At 41.5% G+C, this 14,529-nt stretch overlaps 1 protein-coding gene across 1 annotated transcript in view; it reads left to right on the top strand.

Annotated features, from left to right (window-relative positions):
• Positions 1–6,401: 6,401 nt before the first annotated feature.
• LOC124038337 (zinc finger MIZ domain-containing protein 1-like) overlaps positions 6,402–14,529 on the top strand; it is a 236,863-nt gene continuing 228,735 nt past the window's right edge. The window contains 1 exon segment of the mRNA XM_046354100.1: positions 6,402–6,670. The gene's annotated coding sequence lies outside the window, so the exon portion shown is untranslated.

Below are 14,529 nucleotides of genomic sequence, written 5' to 3'. Positions count from 1 at the left end.
ATATTGAGGCTAGTCTGGTTCTGTTCATATAGAGCTGTTGGTCTGGTGTTATTATAATATTTATGGAAAATTAGGTGCTTCAAGAATTTCAGGCAACAATCCCTCTCACAAGATGCCTGATAAATATTAATTCACTTCTCTGGGTTATAAATGTATTTCTAAGGTGATTTAACACTTCATAAGAAAATACATTAAAGAAGAGGTAGTCGAACTCAATTGTCTCTGTGATCCATTAAAGAGAGGATGTTAGAAAAGACAGCAGCTTCATACACTTCAATATAAATATGTTGTTTAAACAAACCTTCATTGCATCACAGAGAGATCCTCATATACTGTACACTGTGTCAACATGTAAACCACGAGACAAATCAGATCACAGCCTATCACATGTTCACAGCAAGACCACTCTGACATTGAACATTGTCTCTCCCTCCCTCCCTCCCTCCCTCCCTCCCTCCCTCCCCCTCCCTCCCTCCCTCCCTCCCTCCCTCCCTCCCTCCCTCCCTCCCTCCCTCCCTCCCTCCCTCCCTCCCTCCCTCCCTCCCTCCCTCCCTCCCTTTTTCTTTTTCTTTCTTTCTCTCTCTCTCGCTTTCTATCTCTCTGTCCCCCTCCCTTTCTCTCTCCCTCTTTCTATCCACCCACCTCACCCGTCTATCCCTCTCTCCCTCTTTCCCCTCTCTCTCCCTTCTCTCTCCCTCTTCTATAACGAACACAATCTCCTTCTAAGAAATGCCCCCCGTAATCCGTAATATAAATGACTGACTGCCGGTCGGAGCTGGTGATGTCAGCCTCCACATTTATCCCTGTCAGCCTGTGTGGAGAGGAGTGCTGTCCTGTGTGTGTGTGTGTGTTTCCTGTCCCGACTAGGAGACAGGGTGTCCTTGAGACATTCTGCTCTGTGACAACCAGGCCCGGGTGAAGTGAAGCCCCCATGATATTTCTGCCTGAGTGGGGTTGACCCCCAGTCTCCAGCTCCCAGCCCCCCATAACATTACTGTCACTAGCACTGAAGGAGGGAAGCTAATGATGGCTGTTGGTCAGTATGTGTGCCCATACGACAGAGGAGAGAATTAATCAAAAATATTTCTGAACCTGGATTTGTATAATATTTCTATATTATTTAAAATTACAAATAAATCAACCAAAAAGCCATTCAAATAGGGTCCTAACACTCTTTATAGTCTTTGTTTTGTACTCTCCCGAGAGTTCTTAGCCCTGCTCTCTCTTCTCTCTCTTCCTGCTCTCACCCTTTACAGCCCACCAGGGGGACTACTTTTCAACAGAAAACCCTTTGTGTGTGTGTGTGTTTGTGTGTGTGTGTGTCTTCGTGTGTGTGTGTGTAGTGCGAAGGGGGAGAATTTAAACCTGAAGTACCGTTTAAATCAATCACCAACTCTAGAAGAACTGCCTATTGGAGCACATTCTGCTGTTGTATTACTTCACTACCTGAGTCATTGGTAATATCCTAGAGAAAATACCTTTGATTTATACAAAGTAGTAACTTTAAAAGTTTATCAAATAAAAACAGGTGATTATTTTTAAGCTAGACTAACATAATTTACATGATTATGATACCATTATTGGAACGATATGTATTATCTGATATTATTGTAACGATGTGCAATAATAATAATTTGGGAAGCAATAATTTGGGAAGCAAGTTCAGGGAGTGAGTGTTTTAATAAAAAAACTCAACATAATACAAAACAAGAAACACGAACAACCCACAGACATGACACTGGAACAGAAACAATAACACCTGGGGAAGGAACCAAAGGGAGTGACATATATAGGACAGGTAATCAGGAAGTTGATGGCGTCCAGGTGAGTCTGATGATGCGCAGGTGTGCGTACTGATGGTGACAGGTGTGCGCCATAACGAGCAGCCTGGTGACCTAGAGACCGGAGAGAGAGCACACTCGACAATTATTTATGTAACATTCACACTCAACCATATTCTTAAAAATAAAGGTACAAGTTAGAACCAAATAAGGTTGTTGAGAGCGATGCCATTGAAGAACCATACAAAAATCCAAACCCAGAATTGTTTCGGCCCTCCAGGACCAGGGTTGAATACCCTAACTGTTACCCGAACCCCTAACCTTACCATAACCATAACCATAACCGTAACCCTTACCTTAACAATTTAAAATGTCAGCTTCAATGGTGTAGGGATGTCCCAATGTTCCCAGATCACATGGACCAGATTCCTGCTGTAGTGTTTTAAGATAATACAATACATATTTCATAAGGCCTTCATTTGAGGGCCTAGTTTTAGCCTAATACAGGGACCTAAAACTCATAGTTTATAGGCCACATCGGGCCTGCAAGTCACATTGTGAAGGCTTGCAATGTGATTTGTAATCCCTATTGAAGTCCAGCCAAAGTGGGGATATTCAACATTTTAAACATGTATCCGCCCATAACCTGCATTGGGAAGAATAAGATATGACACTACCTTGAACATCTGAACTTGAACAACAATTTCAGTAATGGGTGAATAAGTCAAAGTAACATATTGGAATAGTTTAGAAACATTTATGTTATTTATATTTGAGTAGCATCGGATTAATTGAAAAACTCCCATATCTTTTGGGTGAAATTCCACAGTGTGCCATCACAGCAGCAAGATTTGTGACCTGTTGCCACGAGAAAAGGGCAACCAGTGAAGAACAAACACCATTGTAAATACAACCCATATTTATGCTTATTCATTTTATCTTGTGTCCTTTAACTATTTGTACATTGTATATATATATATAATATGACATTTGTAATGTCTTTACTGTTTTTAAACTTCTGTATGTGTAATGTTTACTGTTAATTTTTGTTGTTTTTCACTTTATATATTCACTTTGTATGTTGTCTACCTCACTTGCTTTGGCAATGTTAACACATGTTTCCCATGCCAATAAAGCCCTTGAATTGAATTGAATTGAATTAATTCATCAAAAACATAGATATTGAAACAAACAATTTAAAAAATCTTCCTGCAAAGGAGCAAGCTGGGAATGACTATGATGGGCATGGTATTGATACAACTCTGGTTATTAACACCGAAACTAGAGTTATTTTACACCACTGAGTGTTCATTTCACTCATGAATCAACACTAGAAATGTTACACTGAAAAATAAACAGTAGTTAACACTGGCTTCCATTCCATACACTGAAGGCTCCCATACATTTCAAGAACCATTTAGAATTCTGAAGAACCGTTGTGCAATCTGGTTTCCGAGCCGGTCACGGGTGCACCTCAGCCACACTCAAGGTACTAAACGATATCATAACCGCCATCGATAAAAGACAGTACTGTGCAGCCGTCTTCATCGACCTCGCCAAGGCTTTCGACTCTGTCAATCACCATATTCTTATCGGCAGACTCAACAGCCTCGGTTTTTCGGATGACTGCCTTGCCTGGTTCACCAATTACTTTGCAGACAGAGTTCAGTGTGTCAAATCGGAGGGCATGCTGTCCGGTCCTCTGGCAGTCTCTATGGGGGTGCCACAGGGTTCAATTCTCGGGCCGACTCTTTTCTCTGTGTATATCAATGATGTTGCTCTTGCTGCAGGCGATTCCCTGATCCACCTCTACACAGACGACACCATTCTATATACTTTCGGCCCGTCATTGGACACTGTGCTATCTAACCTCCAAACGAGCTTCAATGCCATACAGCACTCCTTCCGTGGCCTCCAACTGCTCTTAAACGCGAGTAAAACCAAATGCATGCTTTTCAACCGATCGCTGCCTGCACCCGCATGCCCGACTAGCATCACCACCCTGGATGGTTCCGACCTTGAATATGTGGACATCTATAAGTACCTAGGTTTCTGGCTAGACTGCAAACTCTCCTTCCAGACCCACATCAAACATCTCCAATCGAAAATCAAATCAAGAGTCGGCTTTCTATTCCGCAACAAAGCCTCCTTCACTCACGCTGCCAAGCTTACCCTAGTAAAACTGACTATCCTACAGATCCTCGACTTCGGCGATGTCATCTACAAAATGGCTTCCAACACTCTACTCAGCAAACTGGATGCAGTCTATCACAGTGCCATCCGTTTTGTCACTAAAGCACCTTATACCACCCACCACTGCGACTTGTATGCTCTAGTCGGCTGGGCCTCACTACATATTCGTCGCCAGACCCACTGGCTCCAGGTCATCTACAAGTCCATGCTAGGTAAAGCTCCGCCTTATCTCAGTTCACTGGTCTTGATGGCAACACCCATCCGTAGCACGCGCTCCAGCAGGTGTATCTCACTGATCATCCCTAAAGCCAACACATCATTTGGCCGCCTTTCGTTCCAGTACTCTGCTGCCTGTGACTGGAACGAATTGCAAAAATCGCTGAAGTTGGAGACTTTTATCTCCCTCACCAACTTCAAACATCAGCTATCCGAGCAGCTAACCGATCGCTGCAGCTGTACATAGTCTATAGGAAAATAGCCCACCCATTTTCACCTACCTCATTCCCATACTGTTTTTTATACTGTTTTTATTTATTTATTTTTCTGCTCTTTTGCACACCAATATCTCTACCTGTACATGACCATCTGATCATTTATCACTCCAGTGTTAATCTGCAAAACTGTATTATTCGCCTACCTCCTCATGCCTTTTGCACACATTGTATATAGACTGCCCATTTTTTTCTACTGTGTTATTGACTTGTTAATTATTTATTCCATGTGTAACTCTGCGTTGTCTGTTCACACTGCTATGCTTTATCTTGGCCAGGTCGCAGTTGCAAATGAGAACTTGTTCTCAACTAGCCTACCTGGTTAAATAAAGGTGAAATAAAAATAAAAAATAAAAAGATGCCAAGTCAAGAACCCTACACTTTTCTGTAAGGTTCTTTATTGGGCAATAGTTCTCCAAGGAAATTTAGAGCTGAAGAAGAACCATGTAAGAACCTTTATTTTTTTTACTTGCAATGTCTTATTACATTACTCATTATATTATATTGCATGACTATTAACTTAAAATGTACTGACTGCTTGTATAACAAATATTTAAATAATGAAGCACTACCTGGAAGTCCAATGCTGCAACACTGCATGACTTGTGGAGAAAGAGAGAGAAGAAAAGAGGGGCAGAGACATGCAGGGAGAAAGGGAGGGAGGGAAGGTGGGAGGAAGAGAAACAAGCACAGCATGAGAAGTGAGTGATTCTATCTGATGCACTGTTCCAGCTTCGGCACTGCTCGGCCCTCCCTCCGGGCAGTTCAGCTGTGCTTCACTAGCTGAGAAGAGTCTGCCTGCCCTCGCTCTCTCTCTCTCTCTCTCTCTCTCTCTCTCTCTCTCTCTCTCTCTCTCTCTCTCTCTCTCTCTCTCTCTCTCTCTCTCTCTCTCTCTCTGTGTGTGTGTTCGCGCGCATATGTGCATTCATTCGTGTGTGCGCGTGTGTATGTCGGGGGAGACGTTGTTCGGTCGTCACTAGTTACCACAGCCACAAAGTCATAAACCCCGCCCATTTCTATGTTTTATCTGCTTAGAATGTGATTTTACACCTAACCATAACCTTAACCAGCTGCTAACCTTAACCTGAAATGAAGACCAAAAATATAATTTTAGTTTTGATGAATTTTTACGATCTAGGCCTGCTTAGCTAATTTGGACTTTGTGGATGTGGTAACTAGTGGAAACCACATTGTTCCTTGACGTCACCGATCAGCCAAGCCTACTGCTGTAGCCGCTGCTGCTCACTGCTCGACTCTCAAACATGTCTTTGTTATTCTGTAGCTTCCATTGGAGATCGGAGACTCGCAAAATACGGAACCTGATACTTCCCGAGCACTGCGTGGTGCTCTGGCTCTCTGTAGCCTACTGAGAGCGCATATGACATGTAAAAGATAGGCTATCAACCATGTTGTTATTCAGAGATGACGATGATGAGGAGGTGTACGAAAATAATAGCCTAATCATAACAACAATCATTTGTTTATTTTATTAATATGCCACTAGCCCAATTTACTATATTAGCCTATTATTTCAATTAGGCTATGGTTATAATGATTATTATGAATATTGTGAATAGTGTTTATAATTATTATTATTATTACAAAGGCATAGTCTATTTGTAGTGATTTGTGTATTAGCGGCGTTATTAGCCTTATATTAGTTATTATTATAATTTATATAATTAATATTAGTCCTAATACACATCTATTAAATTGTAAAAATGGTTTAAAAACGTTTTTAGTTATATGATTTCAACAGCTTAGAAGTATTTAAATAATGTATTCAGATGGTTTAACATGCATCACCAAACACATCACCTCCACTAAAAATCGAAATTCAAACGCTGTCGGTGGTCGAATGATTTCACTCCCGTCCGTTCAGAGGTTTTACAGTCTCTCATAGCCTTCTGTATGGTCGGTCTGTCACTCCTGGAGTATTCCTAAATCGCTCCCACCACCTGAATCTGGGACACATTTTGTCAGCAGCCCCGAAGCATGGCTCCCTCTGTGGTAACTGAACAGCCAGTGTAATTTGACACTTCAACTTGCTGTGGCTCTGTACGGTAGTTGATTCAGTCACTCACACACACCAACGGTACAGTGGGCGCTATTTTCTTGTATTTTAAAGTGAAAAGGAACGCAGTATACACGAGATTCGGGAAAACAAAGTGGATTTCTTCTTCTAGCCGAGGTTCCAAGCTAAAAGTAAGTTCCGTTCCTTGGTTGTTTCCGTATCGTAGGCTATTCTATCACACCTTGCGGTGGGTTGGTTGCACAGAGAGACAGGATTTTGTGTGTGGTCATTACTGCCTTGGATGGGTTCGCTTCTCGCTGCCCAGACTCAACCCCAGCGCTAACAATAGACTGACCTCCTAGAAGCCAGAGAATCAGAACAGAACTAGCCGTTATATTTAGCCTAAACTGGATAGCGGATTTTGCTATTGTGCCCGAGTCTGTTTAGGAATAAATCCGTCTAGCTAGATCTGATCCATACACGCGTTTAGCCTACATTGAGCAATGTCTTATCCTTAAGTCACTTTAACATAGTGTGAGACGAGGTAGCCTAGCTAGCTACGAGATACGGAGGTGCATGCTCGTCTGTAGAGATATGATGGGTGCATGATTTCACATTGGTGTATGTGCATGTTTATGGGTTTGTAAAATAGGCTCCATATGCTCGAGAAGGCTGTTTGATTGTTGGTAAAAAAAAAGTACGTTAATCAGCTAGCTGAGCAGATGGGAATGTTAATCTTGGAATGTACGGGTATGTCAATAGTTCAGTGAGCAAAAAAAGGCTGGACTGAGTTGACTGCTTTCTAATAGCCTACCTGTTGTAATAATAGCATATCACAAAGACTTGCCGTTAGCTGTATTGGCATGTTCTTAAAGTGTTACAATGAAGGCCTATGTATCTCCCGCTCGCAATATGTATTCTAACTATTCTTTGTAGCCTATCCGTGCCCCGCATAGGTTATTATGTCACTGTTAAAATAACCTTTCTATCTTGCATTATATTTGTTCTATCAGACATGCACAAATGAGCCATTTATTGTGGAAAGCTGATTCATTGTAACAACCCTCCAGACTGCGCTATTATACGGCCAAAAGTGGAGCTGAGAGACAAGAGTTTAGCTCTTATGGTTGGGCCGCTGTGTGCAGCGGGCGGCGGAGTCTCTGGCGAGCCCTCCCTGATAAATTCCTCCGTCTGGATGTGAGGCCAGCCGGGGCAGCGGCGGGCGGGCCTCCCGGTGGGTGGGAGGGAGAAGAGGAGGGAGCAGCACTGGCTTCTCTTTCATTACTCTCTCCGCTCGGACCATGAGGGGGGAGAGAGAGAGAGAGCAGCCAAGTCACAGCGGAAAAAAACCTGTAGACTGCACTGAACGAACGGGAGGAGAGGGAGGGAGATAATACCCCTTTCCTCTCTCGTTAGTGAAGCAGGGGAGTTGGAGGAAACACTAGTTGGAGCGGCTGCGTTAGTTCAGAGGGAGAGTATGGATGTGTGATTTCACTTCAGATGTCAAGTCAAATGGTATTTGTCACATCTCTACACAACAGGTGACCTTACCGTGAAATGCGTAGTTATAAGCCCCTGACCAACAATACAGTTCAATAAATAGTTAAGAAAATATTTACTAAATACACTAAAGTAAATGTCTAAAAATGTAAAGGGCATGGTTAAGTAATCAGATTGATCCCACTTCAGTGAAACTCCTACTCCTACAGGGCTATTGGCTATTATAGAATCACTGCACATGAATGGTTTGCGTTTATGTTATAATATAGGTCATTTAATGTACACTAATCACAGTTGCAATGTGAAAATATGTACTATGTTGTCACTATCCTGAACAAAAGTGGAATGTTTTAGGTTCATAATTGATTAATAGATGCAGCATGTACCAATGTGTTAATAACATGCATTAGTTACAGATTCCAGTTAACAACACGTTTAAAGTGGAAGTAAAGCCTCACACCACACACACCCTCTGGTCAGTTGAGTTAACAGGTGAAAGTTGTATGAGAGAAGCTCATCCATCCAACCTTTTCATCTATCAGCAGTCATGAAGGAAAGCAGACGAGGAATGAAAGCCAATCAATACAATTGGAACGCAATGCTGTGTTTATGGGCTGTCGGTGTGGGTGAGTGGATAAGTGGAGAAAATTAGACCATGAAAGGGAACAAGGAAATGAACCATATATGCATATCGGAACTAGGCATGTATGTGTATTATGATTCTGTTGCTCCTCACTCAGAAATCGGTACTCTCACCCACCGCCTCAGTACTCAGGAAATGTATACTAGAGCTTGGGGCGATAAACCCCAAATTATCGACACTGACCGTACCAATCAATTATCGCAAGCATTTTACTGATACCGTTCCTTAAGTTGCCTATACTAGAGAAATGTGAAGTATAAAATGAAATAAGTTTGCAAATATGGGTGATTGTTAATGGGACAATTGATTGCTATAACCATCAAACTGGTAGTAGTTTTAAGGTGCACAATAATGTTACAAACTTATCTTTCTATTTATCTTTATTGCATCAATTCTGGCAATTTATCGCAATATGGATTTTTGTCAATATCGCCCAGCTCTAATGTATATACTGCTGTTGCTCCTCACTCAATCATAAATCCGTAGTAGTTCCATGCTTCTTCCTCTTCTATCTGTTCAAATTCCCCACCCACAGCCTCAGAGCCTAGAGCTGAGCTGAGAATTTAGAACCTGCACTACACTATTCACTGCTATGACAGCTTGACTTTTCACCTTACTGTTAGTATTCTATTGTGGAGAGTATTATGAAATTGTTGGCTGGCGTTCAATCAGACTCACTAGACATGGATTCTCTGTCTGCTTGTGTCTTGCCCTCGGCCCATATACCGCCCACTCCCCTCGCATCCGTCTGTCTGTCCCATAGCAGAAGACAACCTTTGTTTCTGTCTGTCAGACTCTCTCTGTGTTATTGAACATATCATCGTTGTTTTTAAAATGCTTCAATTGGCCTTTTGTATATTCTAGAAGTGTACAACCGGGAAAATATCTCCAAGTAGAGCAATATGTCAAAGAAAATGCTTCCCCCACAGACCACATTGTCAGTGCTTCATATTGGGGAAATCTAAACTGCATAGAGGTTTACATCATTTGGACATATTACTTCATATCTCAAGTGTTCCATTATAATTTGACTGCATTAGACTCACTCAGTGTTCACTCCATTTAATGTGTTATCTCTCTCCAAAAGGTTATTGATTCATTTGACTGCGTAATAGTCTCCTGGTCGTAATTCCATTTGATTTGAATTGTTTGTGCAGCACTAGCTGCAGTTCCGTATTTTCTGGAACTCGACTTGCTGTTGCAAAAATATCAGCTGCTGCTCAGTCACTTCATGGCTCCGCTGCCGGTTGTACACAAAAGAGTTAGAATAAACATAGTTATTTTTCTGTTGTAACAGTAACAGGTTGTCTAGCAATTTCATGTTATTTTTTCTGGAAGGGTGTTACATGAAGCTATTTAGGCAAGCTAATAGCCCACACAGCATATCAAACCAGCAAGACACAGACAGGCAGTCAATAGTGTTTTTTTAATGTAATTTTTTCATCATCATTGCAACATTGTCTAAACAGGAGGCAGACTGCTGGCTAAATGGGAGCATAACTATAAAGATTACAGAAGCCTTCATATATATTTTCGGAACGTTCTTTCAAATTGCAGCTGTCCAGTAATATGAGGTAGAGAGAGAGGCTACATCATCATATCGATCAAATTGGTTTGGTACATGGTATTTTTTAGGATCCCCATTGGCTGTTGCAAAAGCAGCAGCTACTCTTCCTGGGGTCTAGAGGGTTCAGACGATTCACACACCTGTGAGTGCTGCCTGCCTGCTGCCCTGTGAGGCCTATCTATCCATTTACCTCTGCCAATCAGCCTCAGACCAGTCTTCTAGGGGGATGGTCAACCGGTACCACGCACTCGTTTAATAAGAGCCTTTTCTTCAGTAAGTTATTAGAACAGCTAATAACTTTAGTCTCTAAAAGTGCCTTACCGTGAGAGAGGCAGAGTGAGTGAGTGAGAGAGAGAGTGGTAGATACAGAGAGGTAGAGAAACTGTATGTGTGAGTGAGTGAAGAGAGAAGCAGAAACAGAGAAACTGTATGTGTGAGTGAGTGAAGAGAGAAGCAGAAACAGAGAAACTGTATGTGTGAGTGAGTGAAGAGAGAAGCAGAAACAGAGAAAGTGAATGTGAGTGAGCAGAGAGAGAGAGATGGGAAATAGAGAACTCACTGGCCTTACCCTGTCACTGGCTTATGCATGTTTGATTTGACGTTCGTTGGTTCTTTGAGTAACGAGTGCAGGGAAGGGAATGTCACAATGGCCACGTCCTGTTCAGTTCCCTTCTGTAGTGACTGTCTGAACAGTGCTGGAGCAGGGGTCCTTGAATCAGAAATGACACCTGGCTAGGAGGCTATACAGAAACAATAGGAGAGTTCAAGGAGAACAAGGACGAGGAGAACAAAATGTTCCCTACGACCGTCCGTCTGTTTGTCCATCCACCATGACTACCTGCTTGACTGACTGGTTGACTGGCTGGCTGGCTGCCTGCACTCAAGATTTCTCACCATCGGAGGCAATTATCTTCACATTTTTACTGCTGATGAAATCTTCACTCACTGGCAGTGAAGTGTGTGTGATCAGAGAGAGGGAGAGAGGGATTGTGTGTGTCTTGTTAGTCTGAGCAATGTGCGTGTGTATGTTTGTCTTGTAAATCTTGTTCAAACCAGACAAATTCATTGTCCTCATCTTCAGAATGTGTTGTTTTCTTGTGAGCACAGTACAGTAGGGCTGTGTCCCACATGCACCCTTTCCCCATATAATCCACTACTTTTGTCCATGGCTTTGGTCAAAAGAGAAAAAGGTGCCATTTGGGACGCATCCTAGCTCATTACTCTCTTCTCTGTCTCCATGCTGGGTTGGTGAGTTCAGTGTGTCAGCTTTCCTTTCTGTGAGCTGTCAGGGTCATGTGGCTCTCATTTGATAATATAAACTGGGTGGTTTGAGCCCTGAATGCTGATTGGCTGACAGACCGTATACCACGGGTATGACAAAACATTCATTTTTCTGCTCTAATTACATTGGTAACTAGTTTATAATAGCAATAAGGCACCTCGGGGGTTTGTGATATTTTTTTATTTGTATTTTTTTTTAACCTTTATTTAACTAGGCAAGTCAGTTAACCTCTAGCGACGAGCAATCCAGTATCCGGGAGCGTAATCATAGCCTCAATCGCATTACCATAACGCAACGTTTCCTATTCATGAAAATCGCAAATGAAATGAAATAAATATATTCAAACACAAGCTTAGCCTTTTGTTAACAACACTGTCATCTCAGATTTTCAAAATATGCGTTACAGCCAACACTAGACAAGCATTTGTGTAAGAGTATTGATAGCCTAGCATAGCATTAAGCCTAGCATTCAGCAGGCAACATTTTCACAAAAACAAGAAAAGCATTCAAATAAAATAATTTACCTTTGAAGAACTTCGGATGATTTCAATGACGAGACTCTCAGTGAGATAGCAAATGTTCCTTTTTTCCAAAAATATGATTTGTGTTGGCGAAATAGCTGTTTTGTTCATCACGTTTGGTTAAGAAAAAACCCGGAAAATGCAGTCACTACAACGCCAAACTTTTTTCCAAATTAGCTCCATAATATCGACAGAAACATGGTAAACGTTGTTTAGAATCAATCCTCAAGGTGTTTTTCACATATCTATTCGATAATATATCAGTCGTGACAGTTGGTTTCTCATCAGAAGCAAACGGAAAAATACTGCAGCTGGAGATTACGCAATAATTGCAATGTAGGACACCAAGCGACCACCTGGTAGATGTAGTCTCTTATGGTCAATCTTCCAATGATATGCCTACAAATACGTCACAATGCTGTCGACACCTTGGGGAAGCGACAGAAAGCCTAAGCTCATTCGTTGCCCATTCACAGCCATATAAGGAGTCATTGGTATGAGGCGGTTTTAAAAAATGCGGCACTTCCTGATTGGATTTTTATCTGGGTTTCGCCTGTAACATCAGTTCTGTGGCACTCACAGACAATATCTTTGCAGTTTTGGAAACGTCAGAGTGTTTCCTTTCCAAAGTTGTCAATTATATGCATAGTCGAGCATCTTTTTGTGACAAAATATCTTGTTTAAAACGGGAACGTTTTTCATCCAAAAATTAAAATAGCGTCCCCTATATCCGAGAAGTTAAGAACAAATTCTTATTTTCAATGACGGCCTAGGAACAGTGGGTTAACTGCCTGTTCAGGGGCAGAACGACAGATTTGTACCGTGTTAGCTCGGGGGTTTGAACTTGCAACCTTCCGGTTACTAGTCCAACGCTCTAACCACTATGGCCAATATACCACGGCTAAGGGGTGTAACCAGGCACTCCATGTTGCATTGTGCATAAGAACAGCCCTTAGCCGTGGTAAATTGGCTATATACCAAACATCCTCAAGCTTTATTGCCTAACCTCTCTGGGATATGCCAAAAGCCAGTGAAAATGCAGAGTGCCAAAATTAAATAAATTGCTATAAAAATCAAACTTTCATGAAATCACACATGCAAGATAGCAAGTTAAAGCTACACTTGTTGTGAATCCAGCCAACATGTCAGATTTCAAAAAGGCTTTTCGGCAAAAGCAAACGATGCTATTATCTGAGGATAGCACCCCAGTAAACAAAGAGAGAAAAGCATATTTAAACCCTGCAGAAGAGACACAAAACACAGAAATAAAATTATAATTCATGCCTTACCTTTGACGAGCTTATTTTGTTGGCACTCCAATATGTCCCATAAACATCACAAATGGTCCTTTTGTTCGATTTAATTCCGTCAATATATATCCACAATGTCAATTTATTTGGCGCGTTTGATCCAGAAAAACACAGGTTCCAACTTGCGCAACCTGACTACAAAATATCTCAAAAGTTACCTGTAAACTTTGCCAAAACATTTCAAACTACTTTTATAATACAACTTTAGGTATTTTTTAATGTAAATCATCGATAAAATGGAAGACGGGATGATCTGTGTTCAATACAGGAGGAAAACAAACTGTAGCTAGCTTTCTGGTCACGCGCCTCTGTCTAGCATTACACTTCAAGTTACCCTCGTTCAAGGTGGCCGTACTTCTTCATTACACAATGGAAAAATCTCAACCAATTTCTAAAGACTGTTGACATCCAGTGGAAGTGGTGGGAACTGCAAGAAGGTCCCTTAGAAATCTGGATTCCCAATGAAACTCATTGAAAAGAGAGTGACCTAAAAGAAAAAAATCTGAATGGTTTGTCCTCGGGGTTTCGCCTGCTAAATAGGTTTTGTTATACTCACAGACATGATTCAAACAGTTTTAGAAACTACAGAGTGTTTTCCATCCAGATCTACTAATAATATGCATATCTTATCTTCTGGGGATGAGTAGCAGGTAGTTTAATTTGGAAATGCTTTTCATCCAAAATTCAGAATGCTGCCCCCTATCCTAGAGAAGTTAAATATAGCCTCCCTGATTGTATGCAAGTGTACTACACCCTTTGCCAAGCCTCTGGACTCAAATGTATTAGTATAAGTGTGTGTGTGTGTGTGTGTGTGTGTGTGTGTGTGTGTGTGTGTGTGTGTGTGTGTGTGTGTGTGTGTGTGTGTGTGTGTGTGTGTGTGTGTGTGTGAGAGATGGAGAATTATGGTTTATAGACTGTATGAAGGAGGTAGAATCACATCCAACATGCCCTCTAGGGATACATACTGTACTTGTTCTCTGACATAGACATTTGCATAGACATTTGTACACAGCAAATGTCAAATGTTAGAAGATATTTGGGTGTTGTGTAATAGAGAGAAGACGACTTCCTGAATTACATTCACATTATTCTAAATGAATGTCACAGGAAATCATCAATTACAAAACATGTCATACTAGCATTTGTGAATGACGGGCCCTATTCAATCAAAACTGCTATGCATGCAGTATCCACATTTCCTGAGTAAGGAATATTCAGGCAGTAATA

Source organism: Oncorhynchus gorbuscha, linkage group LG06, assembly GCF_021184085.1.
Source record: "Oncorhynchus gorbuscha isolate QuinsamMale2020 ecotype Even-year linkage group LG06, OgorEven_v1.0, whole genome shotgun sequence".
In the NCBI taxonomy this organism is placed as follows: domain Eukaryota; kingdom Metazoa; phylum Chordata; class Actinopteri; order Salmoniformes; family Salmonidae; genus Oncorhynchus; species Oncorhynchus gorbuscha.
The sequence above is the reverse complement of the archived record's forward strand: the minus strand, read 5'-3'. Positions and strand labels throughout refer to the sequence as shown.